At 38.7% G+C, this 14,248-nt stretch overlaps 1 protein-coding gene and 1 pseudogene across 2 annotated transcripts in view; one reads left to right on the top strand and one right to left on the bottom strand.

The window, feature by feature from the left end:
- The window catches only part of FGD4 (FYVE, RhoGEF and PH domain containing 4), a 208,144-nt gene that overhangs the window by 38,810 nt on the left and 155,086 nt on the right, over positions 1-14,248 (top strand). The gene's annotated exons all lie outside the window — the stretch shown is intronic.
- Positions 3,925-5,939, bottom strand: LOC112829879 (trifunctional enzyme subunit beta, mitochondrial pseudogene; annotated as a pseudogene).

Here is a 14,248-nt window from a genome sequence, read left to right as displayed (position 1 = left end):
ACATTTTAGACATTTTCAGATGTACAAAAGCCAGAAGAATTCATCATCAATAGATGGGCTTCCCCACACTCTATTTGATTGGGCCCAGATCACTCTCATGAATAGGCAGACCTTACCTGGGCCAATCCAAATATTCTTCTGGTACTAATATTACACTGTTAACTAACTGGAATTTAAATAAAAAATATATCCTTTTAGGAATGTGAAACTTGAACTGAGAAAATCATGTTACTATGTGAAATTGGGGCTTACGTGTAGTAGCCCAGGGGAACTGAATAACAGAGAAGGGTTTGAGCACAGAAGGAACAGTTCATGAAATGAAACGTGGAGGCGAAAAGCAGACATTCCCATGGTGTTTGCTGGTCTTCCAGTCCCAGTGTAGCCTTTCTTGAGACTGAGTTGTAGACCTGCATTTTGAGTCTATGAGAAACCATTTCATCCTTAGAATAAATTTACTTCTTTTTGACATATTCTTAGATATTTGTTACCAAAAAAAAAAAAAGATTTGTTTATTTTAGTGTAAATTAGATGTCACATCTAGGCCTAAGAACAGAAAGAGTAGTCAGTTGTGAGGATTTAGCATTTTTAGGCCAGTCATCTATTTAGGATACTTGTCATGGTTTTCTGAACTGTAAGGCCTTAGATTTCTGTTGAGTCATAGGAGAAAAAAGATGCTATAGCTTTTTTTTTTTTTTTAAGATTTTATTTATTTGAGAGAGAGAGAACACAGGCAAGGGGAGAGGCAGAGGGAGAGGGAGAGGGAGAAGCAGACTCCCCACTGAGCTGGGAGCCTGACATGGGGCTCGATCCCAGGGATCATGACCTGAGCTGAAGGCAGACGCTTAACCGTCTGAGCCACCCAGGCACCCCAAGATGCTATAGCTTTTAAAGTTAGTTCTCTGTCTCACTCTCTGGGGTGCCCAGGCAGCCAGAAATTGTTGAAAAAATGAGGAAAACAGTGGCAAGAGCTTTGCAGTGTTGGTTTAAGAGTCCCGGAGAAGTTAGGGTTTTCTATATAGACTGTTTGCTTTTCTAGCATCCTCCACAAGATGTCCCTATGCTCTGGTTGATATTAGATAAAATCTTTGACTTTTGCCCTTTCATTAATCCCTAGTCTTTTTATTTTTTTAAAAGATTATTTATTTATTTGAGAGAGCATGAAAGGGGGGAGGGTCAGAGGGAGAAGCAGACTCCCCGCTGAGCAGGGAGCCTGATGCAGGGCTTGATTCCAGGACCCCAGGATCATGACCTGAGCCGAAGCCAGACACTTGACTAAGCCACCCAGGTGCGCCTTATCACTAATGTTTTAAAACCAGTATCAATGTGATATATCCCAGCCTCTGAGTCGATATCAAATGCTTGTTTTAAACAAGTTTTGGTTTCCATGTGTATGTGTTTCTATCCTAGTCATTAGGTTTTAATTTCTTTTATTTAACTCAGTAGGATCATGAGCATGCTTTTGACCAAATATTTTGCTGCTAATTGTCTTAAATTGACTAGACTTCAATTTAGAATCTCAGACAATTTAAATCTGTAAACAGTTGCTCTTTTTATCATCTTTAATATTCTTGTTTCTAACAATGTATCTTGGCTCAGTGGTTGTATTTTTCTAGCTTTTGGGTGATGTGACAGTATTAAAATCTTTTATGAAGGTTCTGGTGATCCTAAATATTGTTTGGGGATGTTTTGATCTACTTAGAATGGCTCTTTGTGCTAGAGAGCATGTTTATCCCGAGGGTAACTCTGCTATAGAATTGCCCTGCGTGAACGCATCTAAACTTCCCACTTGCCAGATCTTTTATTACATGAACACACTGAAGCAGCATGTAGCCAAAAAGTAGTGAGGAAGATTGCATTGTTCTTGACTTGCTTGAATTAAGACATTTTATTCATCTAGTGTTTTCTACAGATTGTTTGTCAGTAATATCCTGAACAAGGATTTTGCAACAACAGTTGCTTGCAGGTGTGTTCCTTCTCAGTATGTTTGCTGTGGTGAGAAACACCTTAATCATTTTGTTTAATAGGACATTATACTTTCGGATAAAATTTTACTTTATACTTCAGCTTTGTTAGGTGTGTATGGGTCTACTAAATATAGCAGTGGAGTCCTTTTTGATATTTAAAGATGAACTATCAGGTCATTGTATTTAAACTTACAGTATACATTTTCAGTGTTTCCATTTATTCATACTCCATTTTTGTGATTGACAACAGAATATTTAGGTCATTTGCTTGATCTCTTCAGGGTTGGGTCATTTGCAGTAGACATTTTTACCTAAGTATTTCAGATTTTTTTAAAGATTGATTTATTTATTTTAGAGCATGAGCAGGGGAAGGGGGAGAGGGAGAGAGAGAGTCTCAAGCTGACTCCGAGCTGAGCACGGAGCCCAACGTAGGGCTTGATCTCAAAAGCCTGAGATCGAGATCTGAGCCGAAACCAAGAGTCGAATGCTTAACTGATTGCACCACCAAAGCGCCCCACCATTTCAGTTTTTTTTTTTTTAATGCAACTATATATTTACACAGAAATGAGAAAGAATCACTTAAAGTAAAAAATAAGCAGGGCATGTTCTGTTTGGTGGTTGTCAACACTTGAACTTGAGGCTATGTGATGTTTGTTGAAACTAGACAATTGTGATGAATGTAGTATTTGTATGTACCTTGGCCTCTAGGAGGCAGCATGATCTAGTAAAATTTCTTCATCCTGACTAAAGAAGCTGGGTCCTTTGTCATTTTAAGTACTTTTCAGTATCAAAATGTTTGCTCCCTGATTCATAAAGTTACACTGGGAACAAATTAACAACTGATAGTCACGGACTCCTAGAGAAGGAGATTTTGTGGTTGTGTTGTTCTCTTTTGTGAGTTGTTAAAAAGGAAAAAATTATTGTGATTGCCAGAGTAGTAGCCTAGTGATTGAGAAAGCAAAGGAATTAATAACTTTAATGGACGAATACTTTTCCATTTACAGATCACAGTTTTCTTATGGAAGTATTCTGTGAGCATTACTATCATTAATGGTTTGGGGCTCTGGGGCGCCTGGGTGGCTCAATTGTTGAGTGTCTGCCTTCAGCTCAGGTCATGATCCCAGGGTCCTGGGATCGAGCCCCACCTTGGGCTCCCTGCTCAGCGGGAAGCCTGCTTCTCCCTCTCCCACTCCCCCTGCTTGTGTTCCCTCTCTCGGTGTGTCTCTCTCTGTCAAAGAAATAAAATCTTTTAAAAAAATAAAGTTCTAAAAAAAAATAATTTGGGACTCTTATTTCTAGCTGCTGTTTTTGCTAAAATACTATGTTAAGTATTTAAGTATAATTTGATTAAAATTACTGGCAAATGTTATGGCTCTCTTACAGCTATTAAACCCTATCTAAAATTGGCTGAAATTCAAGAACTACATTATGTCAGTATTTTCATTGTAATTATACTTTTGGGTGTGATCAAAATGTACTCATGACATAAACTATTGCTGGCTTCAGGAGAACAGGAATTGTGAATGTGTTGTCAGGGGACAGTGGGTGAACAGCCAGCCATCCTTGACCAATTTTTCTTTTCCTGTTTTCATGGCCCCTGAATAATTGCTATTTAGCGACTTGGATGACAATAATACAGTAAAGGAATAATACCCATTGGTTTTCCTGGAATTGCTATTTTTAGGAGAATGTATTCTGCTCAAAGCTCAAAAGTTGGTTCAGGAGGCAAAGGAACTGGTAGGAAGATTTATTTATAACCTTACTTATGAGATTGATAATGTTATTTTCATTAATTTAATTTTGGATCTGTTTCAGCCCAAACCTCAAAGTTCAGGTCATGCTCTTTTGACCTTGAATGTACTTAATCCAGAAAGAATTAACCAAATACTGAAAGAATTGATAAATGTGAAAGAAAATTAGAGTACCATATATTCTAAAGAAGTCTAGTAGTTGTTTTTCTTTTTTTTTTTCGATACTTTCTCATTTATTAAGGTTCATAGGGCACTTATACATCTAAACATTTATTGTAAGTTGTCAAGAACATTTAAACTCTGAATTATCTTTCCATAATTAAGTTTCTTTAGGCACATTGGTTTGTATTTTATAGAAAACACTTGTCTTTAGGTCACAAACAGGAAAGAGTGTAATTTGCAAATGTTATAAAGATGACTCCAAATCTCAGCTAACCTCTTTCCCAAGTTGCAACTCTTAGTATTTAATGAAAACAGAGACCAAAAACAATTGCTTAAACGTTATCACTGTGATTCTGGTGACTAAGAAATCCCTGAAAGAGCAGTAAGCCACAATTTCTGGAAAGCTCAGAGCACTAGCAAGGTTTCATTGTGAAGTATTTGACAGAAGGCCACGGGTCGTGTTTTCCTAAGAGGAGCTAGGAACTAAGGATGTCATTTAGTAATGCATTGGAATGGCATTGCCTAGTGCGAGTGTTGCACAGAAACTCCAGGTCACCTCTTCATCATCTCTTATTTTGGATATGCTTCCACAATCATAGCATGGCCCTGCCCGCTGGTGGCACAGGCAGCCACTAAGCCGTACTGGCCTCCCTCCTTCCGCAATCTGTTGGCAGCCGCCATGACCAACCGGCAGCCAGTAGCTCCAAACAGGTGTCCCAGGGACAGCGATCCACCCCAGTTGTTGAACTTCTCCAGGGGAGGTGACCCAACCTTGGTTTTTCTATCCATGTAGTTTTGTGCAAACCAATCAGAATCCATGGCTTTAAAATTAGCCAAAATCTGACCTGAGAATGCTTCATGAAATTCAAAAGCATCAATATCATTCATTGTCAATCCTGCCTTTTCCAGAACTTTTGGAGTAGCATATGTTGGTCCAAGTAAAAGTTGATCTTTTGGATCCTGAGACACATAGACAAATCCCTCAAATATGCCTTCGGCTTATAACCCATGGCCAGAGCTTTTTCTTCTGCCATAATCAGCATTGCAGATGCACCATCAGTCAGGAAAGAAGAATTTGCAGCTGTCACCGTGCCGTAGGGCTTGATGAATGCAGGTCTTAGCTTGGCCATCTACTCCAGAGAGGAAGGACGAATGCCATTATCCTTGGTAACTGTATCTTTTCCTGGTACTTTGAAGGGTACAACATCAGAAAGGAGTCCTTCATCCTGTGCCTTCTTGGCCAGGGTATGTGAGCGCAGCGCATACTCATCCTGGTCCAATCGAGAAACAGCGAAGGCAGCGGCCAGCCGGTCTGCAGAGTGGCCCATGGTCTCACTGGTGGAGAACTCAGCCACTGCAGGGAGCTCAGGTGATAGGAAATTCAATCTGAATTTCGAGATTAAAGACAATCGCTGACCCAGAGTCTTGGCCTTATTGAGCTCAAGCATCATTTTCCTCATTTTCCTTGAATGACGAATAGGGACATCAGACATTAACTCTACACCACCTGCCACGACCACATCATACTGCCCAGAAGCGATCAAGCCAATACCTGTGGTCATGGCTTGGTTGGCAGAGATGCAGGCCATGGTGACAGTGTGAGCAGGAGTCCTGTCAGAGAAGCCAGCTCCAAGGGCAGCCTCTCTAGCCACATTGCTAGTTTTCACTTCCTGTATAACTGTGCCAAAGATGATATAATCAACAACATCCTTTGGGACATTGGTCCGATGCAGCAAACCCGAAAGTGCTGCTCTAGCCAAATCATGTGGCATCAGGTCCTTATACGAAGTGCCTGACTGCAAAAACGGAATGCGAACACCATCCACCACCACGATACTCCTTATGTTGGGTTTCGCTAAGGTTTTCTTTGATTTGTTCTGGGCAGCTGGGGCAGCTCGTAGCTGGGAGGAACAGCTCAGAGGTCTTAGAGATTGGAGGGCCCATTTTGATGTATTGGGAAGATTTTTAAACGTGTAAGTCAAGATGGAAGTCATTCTGAAATCTTAGCTCTGTTCTCTCGAACTCCCGCGGCGGACACGGAAGGTTTGGACTCAAGCGCCGGGACTAGTAGTAGTTGTTTTTCCACAAAAGGATGCAGTCCTTTAAAAATGGAGGTCTAAAAAAAATAATTTTATAAAAATGGAAGTCTGAACATGAAATCTGGCATTTTCTCTTTTGAATGGTCTGAGGCTTCCATCTCCCCTTTTGTATTTGAGACACAAAGGTCTTCAGTCACCTAATGAGCTGGGCTTCTTCTTGTATTTTTTTTTAAATGTTCATTTAATGTTTGTTGTTTCTGCATTCACAGGGTGATACTTGGGACAAAATGGAAATGGGAGAACTTGAACTGGTATAACCTGTTGTGACTTCTGTTATGAGCTGGCATGTACTTGAAGGAATTAAAGCATCTGTAAATGTTTAGATTTTAAGAAACAAAATAGAGTTCCTAGTCTCAATTTTTCATGTATTCTGCATTATGTCACTATAAAGTTACTTATAGGAAAACATAGTTTCTACAAAAAAAAAAAGTCTCTTAAAAGTATTCTATTTCAGCATTGTTTAGTTTCTTGTTTTTCTTTTAACTAGAGATCAGAGCTTTTTGTTTTTTGTTTTTTTTTAAGATTTTATTTATTAGGGAGAGAGGGAGGGAAGGACAGAGGAAGAATGAGCGGGAGAAGTAGGCTCCCTGCTGAGCAGGGAGCCCAATGAGGGACTCTATCCCAGGACCCCAAGATCATGACCCGAGCCGAAAGCACTTAACCAATTGAACCACCCAGGCGCCCTAGAAATCAGAGTTATATGGAGGAGAATCATTGTGAAACATTTTGTATTTTAGCCTAAGTGTGTCTAGGGTTATTTTTGTCCATTAACTTAAATCAGGACTGTTACACCTGAAATAATAATGGTTAAAAGATGTCCTAGTCTCCGGGCACCTGGGTGGCTCAGTCGTTAAGCGTCTGCCTTGGGCTCAGGTCATGATCCCGGGGTCTTGGGATGCAGTCCCGCACTGGGCTCCCTGCTCAGCGGGAAGCCTACTTCTCCCTCTCCCACTCCCCCTGCTTGTGTTCCCTCTCTCGCTGTGTCTCTCTCTGTCAAACAAATAAATAAAATCTTTTTAAAAAAAATTCTTAAAAAAGATGTCCTAGTCCTCTTAAGATGGGGAATTGTGGTAACAAGATAATTTTTCTTGCCATTTACAACTGTCCTCATTTCAAAACTAGTCTATCCAGTGCATGCTGCAAGTATACATTATAAATATATTGTAGTGTTGGTAGAGTGTGGGGTGAAATTTCTAGTATCTAATTGCTAGGATCTTTTGTAAGAAAACATAGCCTGTGCTTGGTTTGTCAAATATGGAAAAAAATGTACTGTTAGAGCATTAAGTGTGCTTCAAGGATATCTTCAAGGGACCCAGTCCTCCAGGGTTATGTTTTGTGGGTATGTGTTTATGTGTGAGTATATGTACATGTATGTGGGATGGGCTGTTTTCATTAAAACAGCTTATTAGACATTATTTAAAATACGTTGTTGGGGCGCCTGGGTGGCTCAGTTGTTAAGCGTCTGTCTTCGGTTCAGGTCATGATCCCAGGGTCCTGGGATCGAGCCCTGCATCGGGCTCCCTGCTCTGTGGGAAGCCTGCTTCTCCCTCTCCCACTCCCCCTGCTTGTGTTCCCTCTCTCGTTGTGTTTCTCTCTGTCAAATAAATAAATAAAATCGTAAAAAAAAAAAAAGTACTACGTTGTTATTTGTGCCCAGAACATATAGCATATATGGATAGGATGCAAATTTCAGTGGAAACCAAAGTCCTAGGGCTTAAAGGGACCTTGGAGATTATCCACTGCTTCCATCGTCCATCTCTGCTCCCAGGAGCTGAGGTGAAGACTTCTGCTTTTAAAACTGAATAATCAAATGATTAATAATTAAATTCAGTAAGGACAGGATTGCTTTCCTTCCTGTTAGATAAGGAATAACATTTCGTCATTAAAAATTTTTTTAACTCAAAATTTCTCTTGACCTTTATCACTTCTTGCCATTTATCTGTTTGGGAGTACAAACTGAATTCACAGTGAAATCTGTATAGATATATATGAATGCAAATTAATGGGAAAAACGCAAACAGCCCATTTTATTTTTGTGGCCTTGTTTACTTGTGTCTGTGATTTTCTTTCATTCTTTTTCTAATAGGTATAATATAGTTACATTTTCTGGTAATAAGAGTCCCCTGTGTGTGATAGAACTGAACTTAGTTGGTAAATCAGTATTTTATCCACAGGAACATGTTTTGCAAAGAGCCTCATGAATTTCAAGTGCTCCATAACCAAGACAGTTACTATAGCCGGTGATCTGGTCTGGTGTTTGTTCTTGGCAATGAAGCCCAGAGAGATTTAATGACTTCGTTAAGGTCATCCAACAAAGATGGGTAGGATTAGGGCTCTGTCACGTGGCTTCTGACTTTATGTTTGTTGTTCTAGATTTAACAACAGTACTTCACAGGCATAAGTGAATTTGGAGGGAGGTGTTTTTGTTTGGGAAGTATTCACATATTTGGCATATAATCCCCATGTTTACAGATGAGAAATCAGGCTCATAGAGTTCAAGGGATTTGCCTAAAGTTTTCTAAACTTTATTAGTTAGAGAAGAAGCTGCGTCTTGTGCTGAAATTGCTGGTCCTTTCTTCATTTCCCTCCTACCAATAGACAGTTACATGATCAACAGGAATGATGAAATCTCTTTTGAGTCACCATTTCATTAAAATTAAGTTTTCAAGGCTTTAGATGCAACAGCCAGTAGCTGTTTGAAAGAGATTTGGTTGGTAAATTGTAGTTGTTTGGTGATGTTTGACTATTGCTATTATAAAGATCACAAAACAAAATTAAAAGGTTTTTTTTAAGGTTTTATCTTAATTTTTTAAAAAAATTTCATTTATTTTAGAGAGGGAGAGACAGAGTGGGGAGAGGGGCAGAAGGAGAGGGAGATAATCCCAAGCAAACTCTGTGCTGAGCACAGAGCCTGACTCAGGGCTTGATCTCACCACCCTGAGATCATGACTTGAGCTGAAATCAAGTCGCATGCTTAACCAACTGAGCCACCCAGGCACCCTGCTTTTATCTTAATTTTTAAATTGTATGTCCTTCAACAACAACAACAAAACTGGAAAAAGCAAGCATTCATTTAAAAATCTAGAAATATTTTCAAGGAAAATAGATACTTGTTTTGAAATAGAGTATCAGATCAATATGAAAAATTAAAACTTTGGTTATACAGCTGAATTTAAAGTGTCTTATTTATTTCTTAAAATATTTTCCTGCTGTAATTTTTCTGTTCTTTGAAGTTCTCAATTTGATATTTAAAAGTTTTTATTTTTGAAAAAAGTTCTGGCTAAAAACTAGATTATTGCACCTATTGTATCTGAATATAGATGTTCAGATTGTCGCTGGGACTTAAAAGGCCTAAGGCTGGGTACAGGTTACTGGACTTGGTCTCTTGTGTGAAAATTCATTGAGCATGGTATGTGCAGTTTTCTCTCTGTATATTACACTTCCATTAAAAATGGCATAAATAAAACCCCTGTGGAGCAAATACATTTCTTGAATGGCTAATCTTAACTTTAAAAATTTGATAGTTGTCATTAGGTGGAATCATTATTTTGCAGCTTTACCCAGCTCTTTTTGTAACATTTGAAGATTTACCTTTCCACAAAACTTATAATATAGCAGTAAGTGTTATTTATAATAGTATGATGCAGTGATATAGGAGCTGCTGGGAAGAAGCCATGAAATCTTTCCAGGCCAGTTTATGAAGTAAAAATGGATATTGGGACTGGATTTGTGAAGGATTAGTAAGAGGTTATCAAACAAGGAATAAGGGAGGTAGGTATACTCTGAATGAAAGAGGGAACACCTACCTGATAGGAGCTGAGAAGCATTCTGACCCCAGGCTTTCATAATACTTTGTATAAATCTTCGTTAGAGTATTTTTTCACATTATGCTATAATCTTATTTATTTCATAATTGTGCTAGGAGTCCGGGCATTTGCAGGCAATGAATGACTGGGTCTTCTTTGTCTTCCTCAATGCCTGGTATATAATAGGTAGCCAGCAAATGCTTACTGAATGAGTGAAGGTATGCAAGACCATATGTTAGAAACATCTAAGAATTTAGTGGGCTCCAGAATAAGGCTTAGTGTGGGCATTGGTAAGAGATAAAGCTGGATAAGCTTTTTATGCAAGGCTGAAGGGTTTGGGTTTACCCTGTAAGGAGTTGTAGTGCCATTGAGGATATCTGAGAAGGGAGTGGGTAATGTGATCAGACTTATAATTTAGAAAGATAACAGTTTTAAGCCATGCAGAGCATAGACTGGAGGAGCTGTATCAAAAGTTGAAGGCTGAAGGGGTACGTGCACCCCGATGTTTATAGCAGCAATATCCATAATACCCAAACTATGGAAAGAACCAAGATGTCCGTCGACAGATGAATGGATAAAGAAGATATGGTATACACACACACACACACACACACACACACACACACACACACACACACGCTGGAATATTATGCAGCCATCAAAAGGAATGAAATCTTGCCATTTGCAACGACGTGGATGGAACTGGAGGGTATTATGCTGAGCGAAATAAGTCAATCAGAGAAAGACATGTATCATATGATCTCACTGATATGAGGAATTCTTAATCTCAGGAAACAAACTGAGGGTTGCTGGAGTGGTGGGGGTGTGGGAGGGAGGGGGTGGCTGGGAGATAGACATTGGGGAGGGTATGTGCTATGGTGAGCGCTGTGAATTGTGTAAGACTGATGAATCACAGACTTGTACCTCTGAAACAAATAATACATTATATGTTAAAAAAAAAAAAAAGAAGATAGCAGGAAGGGAAAAATGAAGGGGGGGAAATAGGGGGAGACGAACCATGAGAGACTATGGACTCTGAGAAAAAACTGAGGGTTCTAGAGGGGAGGGGGGTGGGGAGATGGGTTAGCCTGGTGATGGGTATTAAAGAGGGTACATTCTGCGTGGAGCACTGGGTGTTATACGCAAACAATGAATCATGGAACACTATATCAAAAACTAATGATGTATGGTGATTAACATAACAATAAAAAATAAATAAGAGTTGAAGGCTAAGTGGGGTATAGGGTGTGTGTATACTTGGAGGCAAGTGAAACAATCCAGGTGTTGGGAGAAAATATTTGAACTTTTGATTAAAAAATCCTTATCAGTATTTATTATGTATGTTGAAAAATCATCTTAGTTATTACATCTGTTGATGGTGACTTCGTCGTCTGAATGTTACATTGTCACATCCCATGTGTTAGGTAAGGCTTCCTGAAAGGAGAAAGACAGCCCTGTGACTCAGAAGGGATAGCAGGGCTTTTTTGTCTTTGCTTTTAATATTTTGCTAAACGGTACAGTTCGTATGTATTTGGTTCAGTGGATTTATACAATATATTGGCTAGCTTTAAACTCTCACAAAATGATACATGAGTGCAAAAATACTCTTAAGGAAACCACAGTTTGAAGATAAGCCTAACAATAAAATGCAAGTTAACAATAAGTAAATAGGAGAACTTGCACTTCTAGTAGCTCTGAGTCACATTATGCAAAAATAATGTTTAACCTGATAGGACAAGAGGGTGACCAAAAAACTAAAATCAGAATTATCACAAAGATTCTTTGAAGTCTGGGTGTATATCCAGTGTGCAGTATGAACTTTGACTTAAGCTTTACTGTGCTTTGAGATATTAAGTAATATTATGAAGCCAGTATTTAAAACTGCTTTTCATTTTATCTTTATTATCCTCTTATTAAAAGTTCTATTTTTGTGTATTTTATAATATACTAGTATAGTCATCCATGTATAATTTATAAATACTCATCTCTTGGGGTGCAGAGTCAGAAGTTTTAATGGGTTGTATGAAAAAAACTTGAGAAGATTGGTTTAGAGAAAGATGCTGAAAAACTAAGGCAAAGAAGAGTTGGTGATCTGAGGATCTACTTAGATTCTTACTAGGTACTGTAGACTTTATGGTGTCCTTTGTATATTTTCTGTGATAAGTTAATGTTACTCCTCTGACATAGACACTCATTTTATAGACAGCAAAACTGAGGTTCAGAGAAATGAAATACCTTGCCCAAGATCCCAATTACTGTATTACAGATTAAGTATTTCACCCAGGTCTCTTAAAAATTCATGGGCTTTCTACATATTGTTTCTATTGAATAACTAGGGATTTTAAAATGCTGTTAACTGAGATAAAGAATACAAGTAATCCACTTTTTCCAGTAGATTACTAGTGAATTTTTAATGAAGTTGTATTTATAGAAACCCTGCTTGAAACATCTAATCCATATGTGATGTGTGTTGTTCCTGTGTCTGAGGGTTCAGCATTTATTCATCATGTTCAAAGTTAATATTGATTTTTCTAAGTTTTTGTATGTTAATAGAATACCCACTTAGGAAAAAAAATATTTTTCCTTTCGAAAGTCAGTCCTAATCTGAATCAGGAACATATGGGGGGAAAAACATAAGCAATATTCAACTCACACTGATGTAAATACACAATTTACTGTTGTATTTAATTAAGCCCTTGTCAGATGAAGGTTTTCATGGCTCCTTATGTATCTCCAGGCTTGTAATAAAAGTTTTCAAATGATTTGTTCAGTCTTAGAAGCTAACTAGGTGAAGAAAAATGCCTCAGAGCTTAAGAAGCTTTTACTCGATGACTTTAGTCGTAATATTTCCCCTGATTCATCTGTTTCTTTGGTTCTTTTGGTGTCTTTTTGCCAGGTACTTTATTTATTTGCTGTGGATTTATAAACTAGCAGAAGTGGAATTTGAGTCTGCATATTTCCACAGAACACTGAGAGATACTATAAAGCAAACAGAAACCTTCGGGGGGAATTTCAAGAATGTTGTGTATTTTTTAAATGGAAGTATCTACTTGTTCCCAGTTTATGCCCTCTGCCCTGTAACTATTATCTTTGTCTTTTTAAAGGTTTTAACTATGACCTTTTTGTTATGGATTTGGTTTGGTTTCTGCATAAAGTCAGGTGGCTAATAACAAGTAAACACTGCATATCTGTCCTAGGAGAGTTGGTATAAAAATTACTTTTCCGTTCTCCATGTGGCAGCCTTAAATGCCTTCACAGGTTACTCCATGGTTTGCCTTTCCTGATAATTGTCAAATACGATAATGCATTACTTCTTTTTCTGCATATTTCTTTTTCATCTATGAGGAAGCCACTATATGCTTGTATTTAAAATGAAACTAAATTTTCATCTAAATAGGTTTGCAAGTATTTTTTTTAAAGATTTTATTTATCTGAGAGAGAGAGAGAGCGAAAGCAGGAACACAAGCAGAGGGAGAAGCAGCCCACCCCCCCCCCCCCCCCCCCCGCCGAGCAGGGAGCCCAAGACTAGGCTCGGACCCTGGGACCATGACCCAAGCTAAAGGCAGACGCCTAACACTGAGCCACCCAGGCGCCCCGCAAATATTTTTAGTAATAGACAAAAGGCTGGAGACAGTTTGTAAGTGCAGAAATGCTTGGGACTCTACTTAGCTCCCTAAAGCTGCCCACCTTCCCCCCCCCCCCCCCCCCCCCCCCCCCCCCTCTCCGACCTCCAGTTCTTTCAAGAAAGTATAACCAGGGCCACAATAAGGGAGAGAATACAACAAACACATGCCAGGCACGGTATGTAGCTGTGTAGTACCCATTATGGAATACATTATTTCCATTTTACATGGGAAGAAACTAGGCTTCAGAGAATTTAAATGTGTTTTCAAGGTTATACCCCCAGTAACTGACAAAGTGGGGATTGATTTCTGACTGTAGTCCCATTGCTTTAATTTTTCTTGAGAAAGATAACCTATATATAAAAAAATCTTAGCTTGGTGTCTGTCACATGGTAGGTTCTTAATAAATGTAGGTTCTCTTTAATCTTTTTCTGAACTGTTCTTCCTTTCATTGAAACAGTTAAAAAAAAAAAAAGACAAAGAGGATTAGCTGCTGTTTCTCCCCTTTAGGGAAGGGTCAACTTGATTAAAAGAAAGGAAATGTGCTACATATCCCTATGCTATTTTATCCCTTTTGGGCTCAGCATGAGGGGACCATTCAGAGAGCTTTTATCTTTTTCACTCTTGTTACTGAAGTACAGTTGACATACAATGTTATATTAGTTTCAGGTATACAATATAGTGATTCAACAACTCTGTATATTACTCAGTGCTCACCACAAGTATAGTTATCTCTGTCACCATACAGCATTATTACAGTATTATCAACTCTATTTCCTGGGCTGTACTTTTCATCCCCATGACTTATTCTATAACTGGAAGTTGGTACCTCTTAATCCCTTT

This window comes from Callorhinus ursinus, unplaced genomic scaffold (genome assembly GCF_003265705.2).
Source record: "Callorhinus ursinus isolate GAN/ISIS: 27379988/994484 unplaced genomic scaffold, GSC_fseal_2.0 scaffold27, whole genome shotgun sequence".
Taxonomy (NCBI): domain Eukaryota; kingdom Metazoa; phylum Chordata; class Mammalia; order Carnivora; family Otariidae; genus Callorhinus; species Callorhinus ursinus.
Note: the sequence above shows the minus strand (reverse complement) of the source record. Positions and strands in the feature narration are given on the sequence as shown.